General features: G+C 34.1%; 1 non-coding gene and 1 pseudogene across 1 annotated transcript; both read right to left on the bottom strand.

Annotated features, from left to right (window-relative positions):
• Nucleotides 1–17,282, bottom strand: part of LOC131752828 (ubiquitin-conjugating enzyme E2 E3-like) — a 145,504-nt pseudogene that overhangs the window by 45,951 nt on the left and 82,271 nt on the right.
• TRNAD-AUC (transfer RNA aspartic acid (anticodon AUC)) lies at nucleotides 3,244–3,316 on the bottom strand. Its single transcript has one exon. It is a non-coding gene; the product is annotated as a tRNA-Asp (tRNA).

The following is a 17,282-nucleotide window of genomic DNA, read 5'->3' as shown; positions in this document are numbered from 1 at the left end:
AAAAGCCTACTAATAAAATTTCTGTCTCTTTAAACAGTCAAAAGCATTGTATTTTCAAGATCATCTGATACCAAATCTCTGCTTTTTCTTGATGGGGGTACATCTTTCCACAAATTAAAATGATTAGAGTGAACATTTCAGATAAAATGTGAATTATCATAAAACAAAATCTAGGTTTCAATTTCATAGATAGATATCTTAAATAAAATGAACTATTTTTCTAGACAATCTCACTGATTATTTTGTAGAATATTGTGAAATAGATTATTTTGTACTTTAAAAATATCAATGTTATGTCTTTAGGATAAACATTGGATGAAATTTTCAGTAGGCACTGAACTAGTTGGGGTTTGTTAAATATAAGTTGATAAGAAGATTTTGGTGAGTCTATAGAAAGGTGCAAATGATTATGATAACACATTCATTTTGGCCATATCTCATCAACCGCAGAGTTCTGCTGTATTTCTGTTTTGCTTTTTTTAATTTAAATTTTGAAATACTTCAAATTGATGCTGTGGTTTCAGACACCAAGGACTTCAGAAAAAGCGTGGTTCCCCCCTCCTCTTCATTTCAGTAGAATGGGCAGCAATCCAAGTTGCCTCTTAAAAAAACTTGAAAGTCACATACGATGACTTATGTCTAGATGGTGCAATTCCTAGAATGGGTCCATTTCTAGTTTGAGACACCGATTATTATTCTTAAACAGAAAGATCTCAGAGTGAGAACACCTTCTTCTGTGATAAGCAGTGCACACAAGAAGGACAAGAAATGAAATTGGGAACATTTTGCTCTTTTCATAAAGAACCTACTCCAGACTAACATGTAAAAAATATTTTTTGCACAGTTATAGTGTACTAAAATTAATAAGGTAAGAATTACTTCCATAAAATATTTATTTTATATGAGCAGTAATCATTTTTCACAAAATAGCTTTTATTCACTAGGCTACGAGGTCTTCCCCTCTAATTTTATCTTAGTTTTGAAATTAGCCTCCTTTGTTAGTCACCTCTGTGCCTGTCACTTTCCTGTTGTCAGCTAGTGTTGCACTAGAGAGACCTCTGTTCCATTTATTTTCCTGAAGAATATAACTTCTTTCCTATGCAACAGGGAGCTTACTTGAGTCACAGGCTAAATAAATATCATTTGAATTAAGTAAAATCATATATTTTCAGTAGAATGGATAAGAATTTTGACTCTATCTTTTCTTTTCTTTTGAATATCAAAGATTTTGATTTGATTTCACTTTTCTTTTCTTTTCTTTTTTTTTTGGCCGACCCGTGTGGCTTGCAGGATCTTAGTTCCTCAACCAGAGATTGAACCTGTGCCCCTGGCAGTGGAAGCATGGAGTCCTAACCAGTGGACCGCCAGGGAATTCCCTTGAGTTTACTTTTGAATTCATTGAAACTTCTTTTTATTCAATAGATTCAAACTTAGAGTGTGATGGTACCTACTTTGGAGTTTAAAGAATTATGCCTGAAAGCAAAGTAATTCTTTCCATCACTACAGACCAGAGGTGAGAGTCAGGGTGCTTTATGTTAGTTCAATGACTAACATAGGATTAGGATAAGGAAATTATAGTTTAAGGTATAAGGAAACTATAGTTTCCTTAGGATAAGGAAATTATAGTTTAAGGTATAAGTGTTTTCCTTGCTGTTTATGAAATAAAGGCATATGAAGAAATGGTATACAAATTTCAGCAAAGTCAAGAGGTCAACCTTCTCTCGTGAAACATTTTACATTTACAAAATGTGCTTTACACTCATTATCTGGAGTTATTATTACCTACCAACTAAAATAGACAAAGACTGATACGCCCATTTTAAAGCTTAGAATAAAAAACAAAAAAACTTGAGTTTATGGATTCACTGAAAAGGCTCATTACTAAAAGGCAAAGATGAATCTTCACCTCTCCATTTTTAAAAATTGCCTTTTTAATTCCTTTTTTCTTTGCCGAGAATTACAATACTTCCTCAGTTCTGTAATATTGAGGTCAGTTCTCCATTTAGAAAGGGCACCATAAGACCACACCACCCACACAATCTCTTGTGGTAGCTTTTCAGTGAAAACTTGTTTTCCGTTAAAAATCAGAGAATTCCCTGGTGGTCCAGTGGTTAGGACTCCATGCTTCCACTGCATGGGGCACAGTTCAATCCCTGGTCAGGGGATTAAGATCCTGCATGTTGTGGCCAAAAAAATAAAAAAAATCATTTTTCTATTAAACTACGGCACTAAATTACTTCATTTACAATGAAAACATTGTACAGAAGTCATTAACATTTTAGTACAAATTAATTCCAACCATATCATCTTGGTAATACTACCAAAGTTCCACTTGGAGTTGGGCAGACGGCTATCTCTGACTTCCCACTCTACCGTAGACTTCTGTGCAAAATCCACATTCTGAGGGACAGTCAGGGTGGGAATGTTGGAGAAAGTCAGCAATAATGGTGGTGTGACACCCTCCTCAAGTGGCTTATGAGTACCTGACTTCTGTGAAGTGAGCAGAGATGAAAAATAGAAGTAAAATTTGTTCCTGGAAACAAGTGAAACTCCTCCTTGAGAATGTCAGAAGGGGAATTTTGAGAAAAAGATGAAGTGTACAATAAAATGTATATGTGCTAAGACCTAGCAACAATCTGAGTATTTTTGTAAATGGGACTACTCTCATAGTCACAGGCTAGTGATATTTGGATATTGACAAATTTTTCCCATAAGGCATAGTTGGACTGGGGTGATATTCACTTAGATTACTAGACCTCTGTCAATCAGGAGAGGCTACCACTATATCGTGGAAAGTTGTGACTTTTAAAATTTCTCTGCTTAAGTTCCATGTTTTTTCAGTAATAAATTAGTGCATATTTTAAGCTGATTTTTGTTTTTGTGTAAAATTCTCGGTTGAATCAAGCTTTCAAAATATATGGTGTGGAGAAAAGTTAGTGTTATTTCCCTAGATTTTGAAGTAAGCTTTCTTGGCTACACTATGCCACTTAGCCCCATGGCAATTTCTCTCAAATTCAGGAACTTCAACTCTTCCTTGTTGAGGGGTTTAGTATATCACTGGAAATAGGTAATTGGGTAAAGAATCTTGTGAGAATGCTGGTCACTGATTAGTACATGGAAGACAGAAGGCTGCAGAGGCAGGGAGCATCGTGATCACTCTAGGACACCACCACAAAAGTAGTTACAAGTCTTTCTTTCTTTTCTTTTCTTTTTGACTGCGTCACAGAGCTTGTGGGATTCTAGTTCCCCGACCAGGGATTGAACCTGGGCCCTCAGCAGTGATAGTGTGGAGTCCTAACCACTGGACCACCAGGGAATTCCCTACAAGTCTTTCTTTTTCCCTCAAGGCACTCTGTTCAGCTTGGCCTCAAAATGATTAACAATTATACATCTTCATCCAGATTCAGAAATATTGAAACAGCTTTTGACCTTTCTAGCTCTGAAATTTACCTACATACAACATTTGGGTTCTTTCTGAGTTTCTTCTCTCTGCCAAGTGACTAAGGGTTACAAATAAAATCTTTCCTTGTCATTCTTAAAATAATGCACAAAATCCAAACAGGAAATTATTTTAAAACATCACCTGGAATTAATGGCAGTATTTTCTTTTGTTTTTAACTTTCAAAACTCTTTTTTTCTCCAAAGAACAAAATCAAATGAATGTAATAATTATAATAGTAATAATCATAATCATATTAATGAAAATAGCTAACATTTAATACTTACTATATTCCAGGTTTTCATTCAATTACTTTAATATATTAACTAATCTTCCCAAAACCTTATGAGGAAGGCACTATCATTTCTGTGATATAGATAATGAAACTGAGGCCCAGAGAAGTTACTGATTTGCCCAAAGTCATACACTTAGTAAGTGTGGAACCAGTGTTTTAATGCAGCCTATATGACTCCAGTATCAGAGCTCTTAACTCTCAGAAATCTTCTTTGGTAATTCAAAAGCTGTACTCTAATCCTAGGTATTGATGAATTGATTTTATTAGTTTCACTGATTATGAATATTACACTTGATGAAGATGGCAAAGTTTATCTCCCAACATCATCTGATTGTACGTACTTGATACTTATGTATAACACTTAGCAGAGTTCTAAACAGAATGAAGGTTAAGAAATTCAATCCTAAAACCATAACAATATAATTCTATTTGTGTGGCACGGAGTGATAATACCATTCTTTGAGTGTCCACCATGTTCTTGGTACTGTGCTAGGTGCTTTAGTGATACATCAATACTATGAAGGAGGTATTGGTATCCCTATCTGCACATAAGAAAACTGAGGCATAAAGAAACTTTCACACAAAACCAGTAACTAGAAATGAGTTTCTAACCAAGGTATATCAGGATACATATCTTTTTACCAAGGTTTATTATTATTAAACTTAAATAAGGTACTTTATATTGTAGAATTCAAGAATTGTGGAAATGAGAATCTAAACTTTTCTCCGATCTTATTAGTGGTAAAGACAAAGAAAGAGGTTATGCCACTAGTGACACCATAGAGATAGTACAGATTCAGCTTTTAAAAAGTTATTTGAGAATGTAAATGGTGTTTTTCAGCACTTCTGGTCATAGTGATCTATTTTTAGCCTGTAGCAGGGGTGACAATTTACATATAATACATTAAATAAAAGTACTTTCCTTTATTATGTAATGATCTTGTTCTGGAGCCGAAGCCCTGCTGATGAGAGAAGTAAATTTTAGTTTGTTAATTATAAGTAGCTCATCTCTCCCAGATTAAAACAGTTGTCATGGTTGTAAAATATGTCTACATATTCTTTGATATTTCTCCCTTCAAAAGGAGGAGCCTGATTCTGTTTCCCTGAATGTGGGCTTACCTAGTGACTTACTTTTAAAGAAAAGAATATGGTTGAATTGGTAATGTGTAACTTCTGAGATTAGAATATAAAGGTATTTTAGCTTCCTCTTTGCTCTTTCTCTGGTGCCACTCAGTCTAGGGGAAGCCAAGTACCTTGTCACGAGGACACTCAAAAAGCCCACAGAGAGACCCATGTGGCAAGGAACTGAGGCCTTTAGCCAATAGCTAGTGAGGAAGTGAGGCCTCCTGCCAACAGCCATGTGAGTGAGCTTGGAAGCAGACTCTGAAGCCCCAATCAAGACTTCAGATGACAGAAGCTTTGGCTGACATTTTGTTTGCAATCTTATGTGAGACCCACCCAGCTAAGCAGTTCCTGAATTAATGAGCCATAGGCATTTTGAGATAATAAATGTTTGTTGTTTTAAGCCACTAAGTGTTTGGGTAATTTACTACACAGTAATACATAATTAATATAATAGTCTCTGTAAGGTAACATTCAGTGAAATTTAAATACAAACTCCCTGATAAAATTAGCTTCTGCTCAAATTCCAAATTCCTCCAAGAGTCTCTCCTTCCCCATCTCCTGTCCAAGATGGAAGCTTCCCAGAGGAAACTTACAATGAATGTATTTTATACCATTCTCTAGGCCCTGCTCCCTCTACTGAGGGGACCCTCATTTCACCCATTTTTTTTTTCAATCGAGTCCGCTGAGAACTGATCTCATTTGAACATTATTCTGGAATCTACTCCTTCTGACTGTGAACTTGGTCGTAGTTTCTGGTCATGAAACACTTGCACCTTTCAGTTTTTGCCATGGACCCAAGTCCTACTTTGATCTACTTGTATTCTCAGCAGTTGAGCCTGTGGATATCCTACACATCAGGTATGGGCCGCGAGGAATCTGATGCTCCACCACCACAGATGATTGCTATCCTGTTAGCTCTTGAGGCACCATACTCTCAGTGCCCTGTTTGCTGTGGAGTTTGTCTAAGATTATTGAAGTTTTCTTGTCTGTATCCCGAGGATATAGAAACATATTCTTTCACTGGAAATCTCTTAAAAATTTCTTTATTATACTTGTGAAATACTGGAAACAGCCTAAATACCCACACATAAGAAAGTATTTGAATAAACTATGGTACCTCTACACAATGGAGTACCATGCATCTGTAAATAAGAATGAGAAAGACATTTTCAGGATATATTGTTCTGTGGAAAAAGCAAAGTACAAAAAGTATTTATAGTATGGGACCATTTAAGCAAGAAGGAAAAATAAGAGAATATACATGTATTTGCTCATTTGAGGAAAAGACTTATAGGAAGGATCAAATAGAAACTAAAGAGACTGGTTACATACAGGAATGAGTGGAAAAGGGGTAGAAATAAAGAGGCAATGGGAACATGGCATAGGATTGAGGGAGAAGTAATACTTTTGTGAGGATATGTTTTTCATAGCTCTTACTCTAAGGATCATGATATTGTTTTATATACCTCTCAAATAAATAAATGATTAAATAACCCAGGATGTAAGGAGAACTCAAAGTGGAAACACAGTAACAAGTGAACCTAATTTTATTATAAATGAATAAAATAACCACACTGATGAGGGTGGGGATAAAAGAACCAACATAAGTAACTTCAGAAAGCAATATTCTGACTAAATATAGTAAATCTAAAGACAAACAAAAAAGTTTTCCAAAAATGTTTTACTCTGTTTAGTAAATCTGTTTCTAACAGGGGTGTAAGTTAGCAATTCTAAAACTATTTTATATTCATATTAGGTTTGAACAAAAAGCAAATATATTGGTTAATGAAAGCCATTTTTCTCATCATCAGAGGAAGAGGTTACAAATGAAAATGAGAAAAGAGTAAAACGAATTCTATCATGTTAAACTGGAATAAAACATATCAGTATGACTAGTAGTTTAAAAAAAATATACACACACACACACAGATGGATAGATACAGAAATAAATAGTTGTGTGTATTCATGTGTTATTACACGTACATCTATTTCCTAGCTTTATTCTCTGACAGGGCCTAGAAACAACGACTTCCCAGTAACAATAGGCACACTTAGCATTTAGATCTTGGAATTTAAATGTCATTCCAGTAAAAGGAACCAGGACTCCTTGGAGAAATAGCTGGTGCTGGAAAGGACCAGGGCAGGAAAAATACAAGATAAGACCGGAATGTCTTAAGGAACAGAAAGTATAGAAGTATCTACAAAATGATGGAGGCATTCAAAAATTCACCACAAAAAACAAGTTGAAAGTGCTCCCAACGACCAAAGTTGGGCCAATTAGAGAACAACCCAAATAATGCTAGTTTGAATTACAACCCCTACATTAAAAATAATCATGGATGACTATACAGATATAAATCTGTAAATGGAAAAGTAAATAAAGAGAGTACTCTACAGAATATAAATTAATAAATCTCCAAGGAATAAGGAAAATGGAAAATCACCATTAAACAAACACCATGGTAATATTTTTGTGTGTGTGTGTGCCCACTGATTTTTATTTTCTTATTTTCTTTTTTTAACATCTTTATTGGCGTGTAATTGTTTTACAATGTTGTGTTACTTTCTGCTATATAACAAAGTGAATCAGCAATATGTATACCTATATCCCCATATCCCCTCCCTCTTGCGCCTCCCTTCCATCCTCCCTATCCCACCCCTCTAGGTGGACACAAAGCACCGAGCTGATCTCTCTGTACTATGTGGCTGCTTCCCACTAGCTATCTATTTTACATTTGGTAGTGTATATATGTCCATGTCACTCTCTCACTTCATCCCAGCTTACTCTTCCCCCTCCTCGTGTCCGCAAGTCCATTCACTATGTCTGCATCTTTATTCCTGCTCTGTCCTTAGGTTCACCAGAAACATTTTTTCTTTTAGATTCCATATATATGTGTTAGCATATGGTATTTGTTTTTCTCTTTCTGACTTACTTCACTCTGTATGACAGACTCTAGGTCCATCCACTTCACTACAAATAGTTCAATTTTGTTTCTTTTTATGGCTGAGTAATATTCCATTGTATATATGTGCCACATCTTCTTTATCCATTCATCTGTCAATGGACATTCAGGTTTCTTCCAGGTCCTGGTTATTGCAAACAGTGCTGCAATGAACATTGTGGTACATGACTCTTTTTGAATTACTGTTTTCTCAGGGTATATGCCCAGTAGTGGGATTGCTGGGTCATATGGTAGTTATATTTTTTGTTTTTTAAGGAACCTCCATACTGTTCTCCATAGTGGCTGTATTAATTTACATTCCCACCAGCAATGCAGGAGGGTTCCCTTTTCTCTACACCCTCTCCAGCATTTATTGTTTGTAGATTTTTGATGATGGCCATTCTGACCAGTGTGAGGTGATACCTCATTGAAACACCACAGTAATATTTGTGAAATCTATCTACCTATATACATATTGCTCAAACCATCAGTGGATGCTAAAATTAATGAGTGATGAGAAATAGGGTATTTATGGTATTTACATAACCTTAAAGTATTTCCACACAAAATACTTATTAATTACAAAGGGGGAAATATTAACATTGAAAGGAGAAGCCTGACAGACACCATTTAGCCATGTGATCAGAGTTAACATTACCAGTAATAGGATATAATGCCATCATATATTCCATTATATGATGTACTGAGAAGGACATAACCTCACTTGTTTTATTTTTGCCAAAAAATAGTAACAAGTTTCTAATTATGAGAAAGCACTGGACAAACACAAATTGAGGGATGTTCTAAAAAATAACTGGCATGAACTCTTCAAAAGTGTCAAGAACATGAAATAATGAGGAACTATCACAGATTGAAGAACCCCCCAAAACCACTAAATGCAACTTGGATTGAACCTTGGACCAGATAAAAAGGATATTAGCAGAAAAACTGGCAAAATTCTAATAAGGCCTGCATATTAGTTAATAATATGGCATCATTGTTAATTTCTTGTTTTTTTTAAATTGAACTATAGTTGACTTACAATATTTATTAGTTTTAGGTGTATAATATAGTGATTTGATATTTTAATAGATTATACTCCATATAGAGTAATTGCAAAGTACTGGCTATATTCCCTGTGCTATACAAATATATCCTTGTAACTTATTTATTTCATACCTGGTAGTTTGTACCTCTTAATTCCCTTCACTTATTTTGGCCCCCCTCAGCCCCTCCCCTCTGGTAACCACTAGTTTGTTATCTGTATCTGTCTGTTTCTGTTTTGTCATATTTGTTCATTTGTTTTATTTTTTAGTTTCCACATATAAAATTTCTTGGTTTTAATAACTGAACTATGGTTATATAAGATGCAAAATTGTGGGAATCTGGGTAGAAAGTAAACAAGAATTCTTTGTATAATTTGTGCAACTTTTCTGGAAGTCTGAATTCAGTAAAAAAAAAACTTTCCAAAAACTTCACAGTTTACCCTAGTGAATTTGTCTCATCTAAGATAATCCAAGTGTTTTGAGAGACTATTTCAACATGCATCAAGGTTAGCTAATTCCAGTGGTCTGAAAAATGGCATCAGTTAAAGTTAACAATGATTTCTGACTACCACAAGTAAAATTAATGTTCTGGCTCCCCCACTCTCTGGGGAATGGGGGGGAATGGTAAGGAAATACACTCATGATTGACTTCACACATTTTGCTTCATTCTTTTTTTCTTTCTTGGCGTTTTCTCCTGGAGATGGAGGGCCTTTTTATTTCTCCATCTGACAGAAACTGCCTTGGTTCCTACCCTTCTTCTTCCTTACATGACATTCACTTTATCCTTTACTTGGATGAAGTAGCAAAAGTGTTGCATGGAAAGAAACTCATAATTGAGTACCTCTCAAGATGCACGGAGAAGTATTTAAAAATATTACCTCTGGCAGATTTATAAACTGCTCTATACATTTTAATACCTAATGATCCTCCCAAGTTAGTTCCATCAAGTTTAATTTTATCTTCCTGGTTATACTGTTATGTCCCTGAGGGCCAGGTTGATCTCTTACACATCATTTGTATCCCCATAGCATATAAAAAACACCAACTAGTCAGTGTATATTTTGCTGACTGTTTGAAGTAGATTAATCACAAATCACTTTGAATAGAGTACTAAAGAAGTGTGGAATAGTGATCTATGAAGAGCAAAGCCCATGATTCTCCTCCCTACTTGTTTTTGTAAGGTTAGTCAATGCTATAAAAAAAAGTTTGCCCATAGCCAACCTTAAGTTTGCCACTTTGCCTTTCTGTACTATATATGTTCTCAGCTATGGAAAATCATCATATGCTCCTTCTACTTAAAGACCATACATATCATAAATAACTTTGAAATTTTCTATGGGAATATGATAAATAAAATGTTACAATTTAAGAGCATATGATTGAAAAAGCTATTCATGATCTGAACCTTCATGTTTCAAGAAATTCTTGGAGAAAACATTATTGCTATCATAAGAATCCTAGCTCTATCCTTTGAAATGTGAGGAATTTAAAGAAAGTTTTATTTAAATCTAAGATAGAATCAAAAGATGAGTGTGGACAAATGGAGTAATATGTGTGAAGATTTAATAGTTGAATATAATTCATGCAATATTAGAGTTTGTTGAGAAATCAAAGCCTTAGAGTCAAATGTACAGGCATTTGGTACAGGTAGAGAAGAGTGAATTCTGAAAATGTTGTTTACTTTGAAAATGTTGTCAAATGTACAGGCATTTGGTACAGGTAGAGAAGAGTGAATTCTGAAAATGTTGTTTACTTTGAAAATAACATGATTTAATTTTCTAATTTTTAAGTGCATTTAACCATAATTTTTAACCAGTGATTTTTTGTATGTGCTAAGATGCTAAGAATGGACTTGCATTCTTTAAAAGATTATATTTTTCAATCTTATTGAAAATTTTATATTTATACAGAACAAAAACGGTAAACTGATTTAATTCATTGAATAAAAGAGGATATCTTGTCTTGAAGATATCTTTTGCTTTTACAAGCAGTCTTGAATATATAGCTATTTTTAATAAAAGCTTTTCTGTCTTTTTTCACTATTACATTACATATGGGCAATAGTGATTTTCTCAATTTTTCTTATTTTCTAGTTGCAAATTACTGTAAAGGTACAACTTTTAGACAATTTAATTTAGGATAGTAGTTGCAAGTGAGATTTTTTTTTTAATCTTAAAAGACAAAAAATTTAGTAATTTCTTAGGAACTTCTCTTGCCCAATCATGCATGGTGATGCATGATAAAAATAACAACAACAACAACATATTTTGGCATTACTAGGTATTGTTCATGTATGAGAATAGCAATACTAATCTCAGAACTATTATCAGGTGCTCCTTCAACTGAGAGACACAGTCCCACTATCTTACATCTCTGGTAGACATTGAATAATATTTTTTCTTGTTAGATGATACAATAGAAACATTTAACCATTATAAACATCATTACTTACAAAGAAGAAAAAAAATTGCCATTACTATGTTAACAGACTTAGACTTAGGAAGAGATGGTTTGTTACTTACCATATTGAAGAAACAGTATATGGTAGAGTTATGATTAAACTAAAATAAGGAAATGTGTTTAGAGAGGCCAAGCAATCTTCCAAAGGTGACACACAGTAAAAATGCTAGACTAAGATTTGAATCCAAGCATTCTAGCTCTAGAGTGCATGCTGAAATATTAACACCTTATTGAACATATGTAAGATAAAGCCATTCTAGGCTTTTCTAGATACCCTCATCGAGTTATTGATATTATTTACAGGAGGTCTGAGCTTGTGCTACTGTGGTGTGAGGGCCAACTTAAATCTGTGGGTCAATTCAAACAAGGTTGATCATTTATTTCTAACAAGTTGCATTCACATCAAGAAGAGACACTTTCCCATCAGTGGACAACAGCTATAGTGCAGCTGTTCAAAGTGACAGTTTCAGTGAAATGGGTCTGAGATGGGCTGGGCAGTGACTCTTAGCAAAATCCAGAGGTGCAGGATCATGTTGACTTTAGTGTATAGGATATCCCAGAAATCAGAATAGTCTGTATTTTCCCTTAGATTTGGGGTCTGCTTGTTTTAGACTAGACCAATCGAAACAATGGGAAATCTTAGGAGGACATTTCAGGTATGCTCCTTCTGGACCAATTTCTTGGAAATAGCATGGTATCTAGAGTCATACTCAAAATGTAGAACATCATGCTATTACCTCCTTAAAGTAATTTCCCTGTTTAAATAGTCATATTTTGCTCTTCAGCATTTCTTGCTGAAAGCGGTTGATGTGTGTCTGAATAATACAAACAACTTCAAAAGTAATTTGTTTATATTAATAATTCATCCTATGAGGGTGTGTATGAGAAGCTGGCAAAGAAAACTAAGCTAGCAACAAGTTTTTAGATTTAGGGATTCAACAACATGATAAATATCTATTGAAATTCTTTGTCATATGATTAAAAATCTACTGTAAAATCCTCCTGTGGGGTAGTCTCATCTCCAGGTACTGTGTCCAGGTTTAATTTAGGATATGAACTCAGGTTCGTTGCCCTGCAGGCCAAATATGTGATCTCTTTTGAGAGCAGCATCAGAAAGCCTTCACATTTGGTTAAATATAGATGGTACCAATGAAGGATGGCCATGTAATGGTGTGACGAGGAAAGTGCAAACCTACTCAAGATCAACTCAAGAGATTTTATTACAAACACACTTCAAAGATTGCATGCTGGGGTGTCTGAAATATCTTAGAGCCCAGTAATAAAAGATGATGGAAAGTCTTAGGCTGCTTCCTTGTTTGTGAAAACTGGGGCTTGCCAAATTTCATACTCCTGCCCCTGTGGCATTCTCTCCAAATAAATAAGTCTTTCTCTGTTTCTATATTCACTCATTCAGAGGTAATTCAGTACCACTGTCATTAAATACATTCTTGCTAAAAATTAGGGAGATAGATGTGCATTTTGAGGCTGAGTTTCAAAAATGATTGAGTTTAATGGTACTTTGAAAGTGGAACTTTAATTAAAATGTTATTCTTGCAGTACCAAGAATTATTTATATTTTTAATTCAGTTCTGTTGTATATAACATGTTATATTCAAGACTAGTTAATAATAAACACATTAGCCAAGCCTACAGTAAATAAATATTTGATAATTTAAATAAGTGTGTTATTAGTTTGATGATATATGAAGGCAAAAGGAAAGAAGCATCTAATATATTACCTTCATTTTCTATATTTGCATTGTAGATATGAGTCTTTCATATTATCGATATGAATAATTTTATTAAAGATATAGGTTTGTAAGTGACATGTAAGTATATAATAGAATAATTTTAATAGAAATATTTATATTTCTCAATTAATGTTGACAAGAAGTGGTTGTTTGATTTCTAAGTCAGAGTCAAGTGTATTCTTTTCAAGAACTATTCTCTATATGTACACTGAGAAAAGAGCTTGATATTTAAAATGTGAATTTTAAAAATAGCTAATGTAGGATTGAAATAGTTAATTGAATCAGACCAGTTCAGTCAATCAGTCAGTAAACAAACACCTATGGTGCACCCACTATGTTCCAGGCAGGGTGTGTGATGACAGGAATGAAGCAATCTGTGAGAGACATCTTCCCTACCTCTGTGGAGCTGGTAGTACAGACTGTCTGGCAATTTGATCTATTTTACTATATGCACCTTCTAGTAGGAGTCAAATAAGGATTTGTATGTCTTACAATACACAACTGTTTAAATAATAGCTTGTATTGCATACTGCAAAAGTATTTGAGACTTTTTGAATTACACTTTTCTTTAGGTATATTGGTGCCGTGAAAAAGGCTGAAATTATGCACACTTCTCATTTTATAATTTTGAGACAATGGCAGTATTAAAACATACATGTAACATCCTACAGAAAATTAAATGTGTGAACATGAATTACATCATTTGATAATTCAACTTGTAGTTGATTTTCCAGGGTAGCTGGTGTCCAATGAGCCCATGCAATATCAATGTGCTCAGTGATAGAGAAGAAGATCGTAATTGTGTACCAGGGGAATTTAGGTTGTATTTTGATGATGTGGTCAATTACTTGGCCTTTGTGAACATTCATGGAATAACTGGTTTTATTTAATAAATCCATTTATGAAAATAACCACTGTTGCACATTGGTGCTTATCAAAAGTATTTTTTTTCTTGAAGAGACTGCACATGTATAGCATCGAACTACCAATTAATATAATTTGTTTAGAGCTATTTTTCTTTCTGTACCATCAAGGCATTAGTTATCAAAGGTGAATGGTAAAATATCCAGACAAAAAAGGGTTGTGTGGTTATCCCAACAACTTAAATAAAGGGAGTAAGAGAGAACACATGTGTTACAATTACCCAGATTTTTCCTTTAACTGAAGCTTTTAAACTAAGACTGATAGAAAACAGTGTTTAGGAAGAAATAATGCATACTGATTTATATAAAATGCTGTCCATGGTATTTTTCTTTTTGTATTAGCTTTAATGAATAGATATGCCTTTTTATTTTGTGGTACCTACCATTAAATGATACCATCATTTTTTTTTCTGCCTAAATAAATTCAAATTCTTGTCACCTACTATCTGTACAGGAAGATTTGAGACATTATTCCTAATTGAGATTTTCACTGAATATCTTTTAAAGATAAATTTGTTTTATTCTTTCACCCACTATTTAAAAGGATTTTCACATTTTTATCTTCTAAAGGAATTGTCAATGAGAAACTAAAACTGCATAGACTATACATTAAAATCACTTTAGTTTTTAAGCTGTCATGAACTGTTTCAAAAAATGCTAAGTTGCTATTGTTTAATGTCTGTCATTTTATAATGCTTTAGAAGTTATCTATCCTGTAAAATTATTAACTGATGCCAAAATTGCCTTGTAAGTATTAGGACAATAGCAATTTTGTAACAGCTGGGACACTGCCAATGTAAGATAAGTACATTTTGCTCTGTAGATTCATAAAGTGCTTTGAAATGGTTTGTAACTGATGGATGGATGCATTTTCTAAGTGTAGAAAGCAATATTTTGTAGAAGGAAATGGCTTGAAAGCTGACACACATGCATGCAAATGCCATTCTCTTCAGTAAGTAATTTGCTTTTTCCTTCAAAAGCATAAATGGCATAGTTAGACACATTATTTTGTATATTGCACATAACAATACAAGATGCACAAAAACAGCAAGTACAAAACATTTCATATTGATAGAAGAATCCATGGCTGTGGTATATGATTAGCATAAATGTATACACACTGAAGTAATGCCTTCAGGATTAAAAAGTGAAACTGAAAAAAATAGGAAAGTCCTACCAAACTTCAGGAAATGACAATATTTATTATCCTTTCCCTCTTTTAATTTTGCTACTTGATTAGAATGCTGTATCATTTTAAATGGATATATTTCCCTTAAACCACTAAACATTAATCATGGTCCCAGTACAATGTTACAAAGCTCTCATATTGTTCTACATACTTGTTTAGGATGGTTAACATCTTTCAGTTTTCAAAAAATAAAAGGCAACAATATATTTTCCTGTATGACAAGTGTGCATATGGGACTAGTTTTTGTCAAGTTAAAATTGTTCTGCGACCCGAACTGGATGTTTGCAATTTTTAAAAAATACAGTTACTATTGTATCCTAAGCACCTAGAGCACACTGGCAGAGGGTGTATAACCAATAAATATAAGTCAAGTTTGAATTGAATTGTTTTTCAGAGACACTTGATTTAAAACCACTCTTAGCAACTCTGTTTTTGTTAAAGAACTTGAGCTTTGGAGCCAAGTTGGTTGGGTTTGAGTCCTGGTATCAACATTAACAGTTTTGTGAACGTAGGACAGCCTTTTAACTTTGCTAAACTTCAGTTTCCTACTATACAGAATGAAGAACATAACATCCACTTCTTAGGATCGTTATGAGGACATAATCTATATAAAGTGCTTTCGCAGAGTATCAGGCACTTAGCCCTTGATACATTATGGTCTGTATTATTGTCATACCTCCACCATTATCCACATTATTTGGTTTGCTGTATCAATACAGAGTTATCTCAGTTCCTTAAAAGGTCCTCAAGTTTCCTCTCCGATTTGGACAATTTCTGTGAAAATCACTTAACATTAACGTCACTCGTTAATGAGAGCTGTATTCAGTTAAAGAGGAAACCATACCCTCAACCTTTAACGTTTTTACTTTTAATTTACTGAGGCAATTCTTTTTCCTCTGATACATATTTCATTCAACACGTTCAAAGGAAATGTAGAAATGAATAAAACCTACTGGCTGGGTAATATTTTGGATGACTGTAAGGCAAAACTTCCAATTTGTATTTTGGATGTTTTCTCAGAGATCAGATATTAGAACATCTGGACCTCTTTGTATTGGTCAGTAGAAGACATTATACAAAATGAACTAATTGATTAACAGACCTGTAACTTAGTGAAATTTTCTACCTTTTCAAAAGATGCATTCATTACTTACCTGGAAGACTTTGTCACAAAGATATGCCAGAGGAATGCTTTTAGGCCAAAGGTGTTTTTACTTCTGAGTTACTTCCACACTTGAAAAGACCTTTGATGGGACTTCTTCATTGGAAAGATGCCTATGATAAGAATAGAAAAAAACTTGGTCCTTTATTTGAAAATCTTACAAATTCTGAAGATTTCTAATTTAATGGATTTTTATGAAACATGTAGCTTATTAAATAACTACAATACTTCATGTATAAATAATTTGTCTTTTATTTTATTCATACAATTTCTTGTTTTACTTTTTTATGGCTTTAACTGTTGGTGGGAATTCTGTGTTTTTATATATAGTTTTAGTTAGAGCTGTGCCACTTGGTGTTTATGACATCACATGTGTTTACTATAAACGTTTTCCCCCAAATCCTCTGTGCATAAAAATGACACGAGGTCGTTTTCCTAACTAACTTTATAACAGATGGGGTCATATAAATTTCATTATCATGAGCCCAAATGTCAAAGGCAAAGGCATTCATGACAGCCCTAAATATAGTCCTAGAGATGGGGCCTCATCCTACTTTTTCTCTCTTTGCTATGGACCCACTGAGGAATAATGTGCTTTTCTGTTGGTCTTCTTTCTCTCTCTTTACAAATTTATCCAACAGAGAAAGATTACATTCCCCTCGCAGTAGTTCTTTAGATTTGTCATCTCAAAAGTCTGTCACTTACAGCCTGGGTTCCTCAGGTATTTATTTATTCATTGTAACAAGCCATAGGCAGGCTTTTGGCATAGTTGTCCAATTACTGATACCCTTAAAGCTCTGTGATCTTGTGGATAAACCTACGAGAACAACTTAAATTTGTTCACACCTTGTCTCTACCTTGGAGTCCATGAACTGGAAGTGCCTTTGGGATAACCTATAAGAATGCAACATAAAGCCTTAACTAATGCTTACATAAAACCTTTTATTGC

This window comes from Kogia breviceps, chromosome 3 (assembly GCF_026419965.1).
Source record: "Kogia breviceps isolate mKogBre1 chromosome 3, mKogBre1 haplotype 1, whole genome shotgun sequence".
Classification (NCBI taxonomy): domain Eukaryota; kingdom Metazoa; phylum Chordata; class Mammalia; order Artiodactyla; family Physeteridae; genus Kogia; species Kogia breviceps.
Note: the sequence above shows the minus strand (reverse complement) of the source record. Positions and strands in the feature narration are given on the sequence as shown.